This window comes from Haliaeetus albicilla, chromosome 9, assembly GCF_947461875.1.
Source record: "Haliaeetus albicilla chromosome 9, bHalAlb1.1, whole genome shotgun sequence".
NCBI classification, from domain to species: Eukaryota; Metazoa; Chordata; class Aves; order Accipitriformes; family Accipitridae; genus Haliaeetus; species Haliaeetus albicilla.
In genome coordinates this window covers 44,565,811-44,572,131 of record NC_091491.1, presented here as the reverse complement: position 1 = coordinate 44,572,131, position 6,321 = coordinate 44,565,811, and the positions used below count along the sequence as shown (strand labels likewise).

At 45.0% G+C, this 6,321-nt stretch overlaps 1 long non-coding RNA gene across 1 annotated transcript; it reads right to left on the bottom strand.

Annotated features, from left to right (window-relative positions):
• Positions 1-4,485: 4,485 nt before the first annotated feature.
• Positions 4,486-5,976, bottom strand: LOC138686702 (uncharacterized). Its single transcript, XR_011325999.1, has 3 exons — positions 5,932-5,976; positions 5,647-5,752; positions 4,486-4,536 (listed from the first exon to the last, which is right to left on the bottom strand). It is a non-coding gene; the product is annotated as an uncharacterized lncRNA (long non-coding RNA).
• Between the last annotated feature and the right edge of the window lie 345 nt (positions 5,977-6,321).

The window sequence follows — 6,321 nt, the reverse complement described above, 5'->3', positions numbered from 1 at the left end:
AAGTGATGTGGTATAGGACCGACAGGAAAGAATCAAAAACCAGTAATATGCAGCATCATAAAAGTAGACATAGAAGGAAAATTTTAAAAGTGATGGGGTACAGGACAGGAAAGAATTAAAAAATAGGGACAGAACTGGTTAACAGAGATAGAAAATTTTAAAAAGTGATGGAATAAGGAAAAATGGAAAATAATGAAAAATAGGGACAGCGAACTAAAGAAATGAAGATGTAGAAACAAAATCTAAAAAGCAACAGGCTACAGGACAGACAAGAAAGTATTAAACAATAGTGACAGCAAAATACATACAGAAATAGAAAGGAAATTTAAAAGTGATGGAGTGCAAGACAGGAAAAATTAAAAAACAAAGTGAACTGGATAAAAGGTGACACAGAAAGAAAATTTTAACAGTGACAGCATTAAAGAAAGGCTAGGAAAAAAATTAAAAATAAGGATAGGGTGAATAATACAGAGACACAGAGAAAGAAAATGTAAGAATTGGCAGGGTACACGACAGCCAGGAAAGAATCAAAAAGCTGTGATACACTGCTTGATAAAAGTAGACATAGAAAGAATATTTAAAAAATGATGGCATATAGGACAGGGAAAAAAAATTTAAAATAGGGAGAGATAAATAGAGATATGGAAAGAAAATTTTTTAAAAATGGGGTGCAAGACAGAGACGAAAAAACTAAAAATATATAGACAGTGAACTGTATAAAACTAGCCATAGAAAGAAAATTTAAAAAGCAACTGCTTACAGGACATACGGGGAAAAAATAAAAAATAGGGACAGCAAACAAATAAACACAGAAAGAAAATTTTAAAAAAGTGAGATGGTACAGGACACAGGATAAAATTAAAAAAAACAAAGACAGTGAATAGGTTAAAGTAGGCATAGAAAGCAAATTTGAAAAAAAGTGACAGGTGTCATGGTTTAACCCCAGCTGGCAACTAAGCACCACCCAGCTGCCTGCTTGCTGCCCCCCTGCAGCAGGATGGGGGAGAAAAATCAGGAAAAAAAAAGTAAAACTCACAGGTTGAGATAAAGACAGTTTAATAGGTAAAGCAGAAACCATGCACACAAGCAAAGCAAGACAAGGAATTCATTCCCCGCTTCCCATCAGCAGGCAGGTGTTCAGCCATCTCCAGGAAAGGAGGGCTCCATCCTGTGTAACGGTTACGTGGGAAGACAAATGCCATCGCTCTGAATGTCCCCCCTTCCTTCTCCTTCCCCCAGCTTGATATGCTGAGCATGACATCATATGGTCTGGAACAGCCCTTGGGTCAGTTGGGGTCAGCTGTCCCAGCTGTGTCCCCTCCCAGCTCCTTGTTCAGCCCCAGCCTGCTCGCTGGTGGGGCAGGGTGAGAAGCAGAACAGCCCTTGACTCTGTGCGAGCACTGCTCAGCAATAACAAAAACATCCCTGGGTTATCAATGCTGTTTTCAGCACAAATCCAAAACGTAGCCCCATACTAGCTACTGGGAAGAAAATTAACTCAATCCCAGCCAAAACCAGCACAACAGGGTACGTGACAGAGACAAAAGAATTAAAAAATGGGGACAGCTAACTAAACAGACAGACATAGGAAGAAAATTTAAAAGGTGATGGGCTACATGACAGACAGGAATAACTTTAAGACAGTGAATAGGTTAAAGTAGACACAGAAAGAAAAAGTAAAAAGCAACGAGGTACACAATAGTGAGGAAAGAATTAAAAAACAGTGATACACAGCTTGATACAAGTAGACATAGAGGGAAAGTTTAAGAAGTGACTGGGTACAGGACAAAAAAAATTTTTAAATAGCCACAGTGAACTAAAACTGAGAAATAGAAAGGAAATTTAAAAGTGACACAGGGGCACAGGACAGAGAGGAAAAAAAAAAAAATAAAGACAGTGAACTGGATAAAAGTAGACATAGAAAGCAAATTTTCAAAGCAACAGGGTACACACCAGACAGGAAATAATTAAAAAATAGCAATAGGCAGATTCATAAAAGTAGATGTAGCATCGTGGTTTAACCCTGGCTGGCAACTAAGTACTATACAGCTGCTCACTTACTCCCCCACAGTGGGATAGGGGGAGAATCGGGAGGGTAAATGTAAGAAACTCATGGGTTGATATAAAAAGTCTAATAATTAAAAAGACTTTTTTTTAAGTTGTACGAGGAAAAAAAACCCAGCAAATGAAAACAATTGCTCACCACCAACTGACCGATGCCCAGCCAGTCTCAAGCAACTGGGTACAGGACAGAGAGGGAGGAATTAAAATATAGGGTCAGGGAGACAGAGAGGGGAAGACATAGAAATTAATTTTTCAAAGTCATGGGGTACAAGGCAGTGCAGAAAAAATAAAAAACAGGGAGAAGAAGCTGGTTAGAGAGAGGCATATTAAAAATTTAAAAGGCAACAGGGTACTGGGCAGAGTTGACAGAAGAATAACAAGTTTTGAGGAGCCATACACATAGGTGGGCAGGCAGAGAGGGAGACAGAGGAAGGGAGGCAAGCAGACGTCTAAAGAAGGGAGGCAGAGGTGGGCCTGGATGTAGAGGAGAGGACATGCGACTCACCACAGCTCCTGGTGCCGGCAGGAGACCTTCACCGCCCCGATGCTTCTCTCTCTGCTTCTGCCCCTTCCTCCTCCCCAGTGCCGGCTGCCTGACCCTCATCCACTCGGCAGCACGCAGCGGATGCCTCAATGCTCCTCATCCACAAGGCTTGCTTTGATACATGGTGGCTCACGCATGTAGCCAACAAAGGCCAGGGACAGCTCAGAGGGATCCTTCCTTGCCGCAGGGACTGGCCATTCCTTGCTGCAAGCACCTACCAGCCAGACCCCCGTGCACTCCCTCCTCAGCCAGTTCCCCTGCCCAGGCAGCCCCCTTTACAGCTGGAGCCCCTTCACACAGCAGGGCCAGCCCCATCCTCAGCCTCACTGGCCACACCTGGGGCCATCCCAGCCCCAGCTGGAGCCCATCAGGAACAGGGGCCATTGCCAAAGCCCCACAGCACATCATCCCTGCCCCTGCACCTACCCACATCCAGGGAGACAGAGGAGGCAGGAAAAATTTATTCATTAATGCATATAAGAAATCCTGGCAATGAGTTGGCTACAAGGCTCAGTGCCCAAAGGCAGCAGGATGGGAGGATAAAAGGGAAGAGAAAAGCAGGAGGAAGGACAGAGGGATACAGATGTGCAAGACAGGGAGCCAGGAAATTGGATGCTGGGAACAAGAGAGGGACAAGAAGCAGGAAAACGGTATAGAGAGAGAAGAGCAGAGAGACTGAGCAGAACAACAGGGATGGAGATGGAGGAATAAATAATAGGAAGCAGGGGAGAGAAGGGGAAGAGACGGGCAGGACAGGAAGAGAAAGACAGGACAAGGGACAGGGAAACATTCTCAAGTGATACAGGAGAAGAAACAGCAAGAACTAGAAAAAAGAAACAGGGAGCCAGGTAGAGAGAAAAATTTTAAAAAGCAACAGCATACAAGAAACATAGGCAAGAACTAACAAATAGGCACAGGGAGATGTAGAAAGAGGGAGATGTAGAAAGACAATGTAAGAAGTGACAGGGTACAGGACAGAGAGGGAAGAGTTAAGAACTAGAGACAGGGAGATGGATAGAAGGAAACCTAGAAAGAAAATTTTGAAAGCAACAGAGTACAAGAATCAAAAAGTAGGTACATGAAGCTGCATAGAGGGAGATGTTAAGAACGAAATTTGAAAAGCAACAGGGTACAAGAAACACAGGCGAGAAATTAAAATAAGGTCAGGGAGACAAAGAGAGGGAAAAGTAGCAAGAAAATTTTAAAAGCAACTGGGTTTAAGAAACATGCAAGAATTTAAATAGGGATGGAGAGGTAGGAAGTTTCAAAAGTGATGACATACAAGAAACATAGGCAAGATTTAAAAAATAGGGACAGGGAGCCTGATAGAAGGAAACTGTGGTGGGTTGACCTTGCCTGGCTGAGTGTCCACCAAGCCACTCTATCTTTCCTCCTCCTCAACAAGACAGCAGGGTAGAAAATGCAACAAAAAAGCTTGTGGGTCAAGATAAGGACAAAGAGATCACTCACCAATTACTGCACAGGCAAAACAGACTCAACCTGGGGAAATTAATTTGTCAGTCAAAATCAGAGTACAATAATGAGAAATATGAACAAATCTGAAAAACACCTTCCCCCCACCCCTCTCTTTTTTTCCTGGGCTCATCTTCACTCCTGACTTCTCTACCTCCTCCTACCAAGCAGCACAGGGGGAGAGAGAGCGGGGGGTTGCAGTCAGTTCATCACAAGTTGTCTCTGCTGCTCCTTCCTTCTTCATGTTCTTCTTCTGTTCCAGTGTGGTGTCACTCCCATGGGGCCACAGGTCCTGCCAGAAAACCTGCTCCAGCGTGGGCTCCTCTCCACAGCGTCACAGCCTCCTTTGGGTGCATCCGCCTGCTCTGGCGGGCTGCAGGGTGCATATCTGCTCTGCCATGGACCTCCGTAGGCTGCAGGGGGACAGCCTGTGTCACCATGGTCTTCACTGCAGGCTGCAGGGGAATCTGCTTTAGGACCTGGATCACCTCCTCCTTTTCCTTTTTCACTGACTTTGGTGTCTGCAGGACTGACAGCTTCTGCACAGCATTTTTTAGCCCTTCTTACATATCACAGAGGTGCTACCAGGGTTGCTGGTTGGCTCAGCTTTGACCAGTAGCAGCTCCATCTTGGAGCTGGAACTGGCTTTGCCCAACATGGGGGCAAGTCCTGGTGTCTTCTCACAGAACCCACCCCTGCAGCCCCTGCCCACTCCCCTGCCCCAGCTTGCCACACAAACTCACTACAACAGTGATTGGCTACAGGGCAGAGAGGGGGGATTGAAAAGTATGGAAAGGGAGACAGAGAGAGATGGGGCGGCGGGGGGCGGGTAGCAATGGGCTACAGGACAGAGAGGAGGAACTAATAAAAAGGGAGAGGATACCAGACAGAGAGATGGAGAAAAACAAATATTAGTGATGAGCCACAGGGCAGAAGGAAGAATTAAAAAAGGGGAGAGTGAGGTAGATGAGAGAGACTGAGAAATATCAAAAACACTGATGATCTAAAGGGAAGAGAGAGGGAAAATAAAGAATAGGGACAGGGAACCAGACAGAGAGAGAATAATAAAGACAAAAATGGGCTATGGGACAGTGAGGGAAGAAGTTAAAACATAGGGACAGGGACCTGGAACAAAAGAATCTAAGAAAGTAAAAGTGTATCCAGAATACAGGGCAGAAAAAGGAATTTAAAAATAGAGACACAGCATCAGACAGCTGAGAGCGGCGGGAACTGTGAAGGGCTAAAGGGCAGACAGGGAGGAATTACAAGATTGGGATAAGAAGACAGACAGATAGATGGAGAAAGAAAAAGTAGTGATGGGCTGCAGGGCAGAAACAGAGGATAAAAAAAGAGGGATGGGACAGGTCAGAAGTGCAGAGAGAAAAAGAAAACAGAGAGGCAGAACAACAGAGAAAGAGGAGGACTTAGAGAACAAGAGAGGGAGAGGTACAGGAAGAAAAAAACAAAAAAATTAAAGCAGTGAGAGAAAGAAAAGGTGGGGGCAGGGAGGGACTGGGATGCAGGAGAGGGGTGACACAGCCCCAGGGGTCCAGGACTCACTGTACCTCCCGCTCTTGGAGCTGCTGAGAGAATTTGACCATTCAGACATGTCTGTCTCTCTCCCCCTCTCCCTTCCTCCTCTGTAGCTGCAGTCACTTGACTGTCATCCACCTAAGAGAATAGATTGGTGCCTTACAGCTCTTACAATATGAGGCTTCCTAGAAACACAGCCTCACATGCACACACACACTACATGACTGTACTGTGGTTTTGGTTACGCATACAGACCCTGCCGTGCACACTGGTGATCGGATCTGCTGAGGACTACACTAAGAAGGATCCATCCTCACCTGGAGAGGCAGGCTATCTCCTGTCTGCAGCTGCTGGCTGGATCCTTGTAGTGTTCAGTTATAGGGAATTTAGTTATTGGGCCTACAAGTAGCTCATGGTCACAGGAGCATTCCAGACGCTTTTAGAAGGCCTTGAACAGAATAAACAAGAAGAGAGAAAAAGAAAGATACCAATTACAAAAACACAGGTGCACATTCCATGATAAAGGGAACTTGGCACAAACAACCTCAATTCAGGGGCTTATCTCGACCAATTGGACTAAGACAAGTCCTGCATGCTCTAATTAATACGGCCAATTATGTCCTATGTTTATGCGCATGTACAGAGCGGGTATAAGTAACTTTATCTTACGTTTGTGCGCGTGGACAGTACCGATGTAACCAAGCACC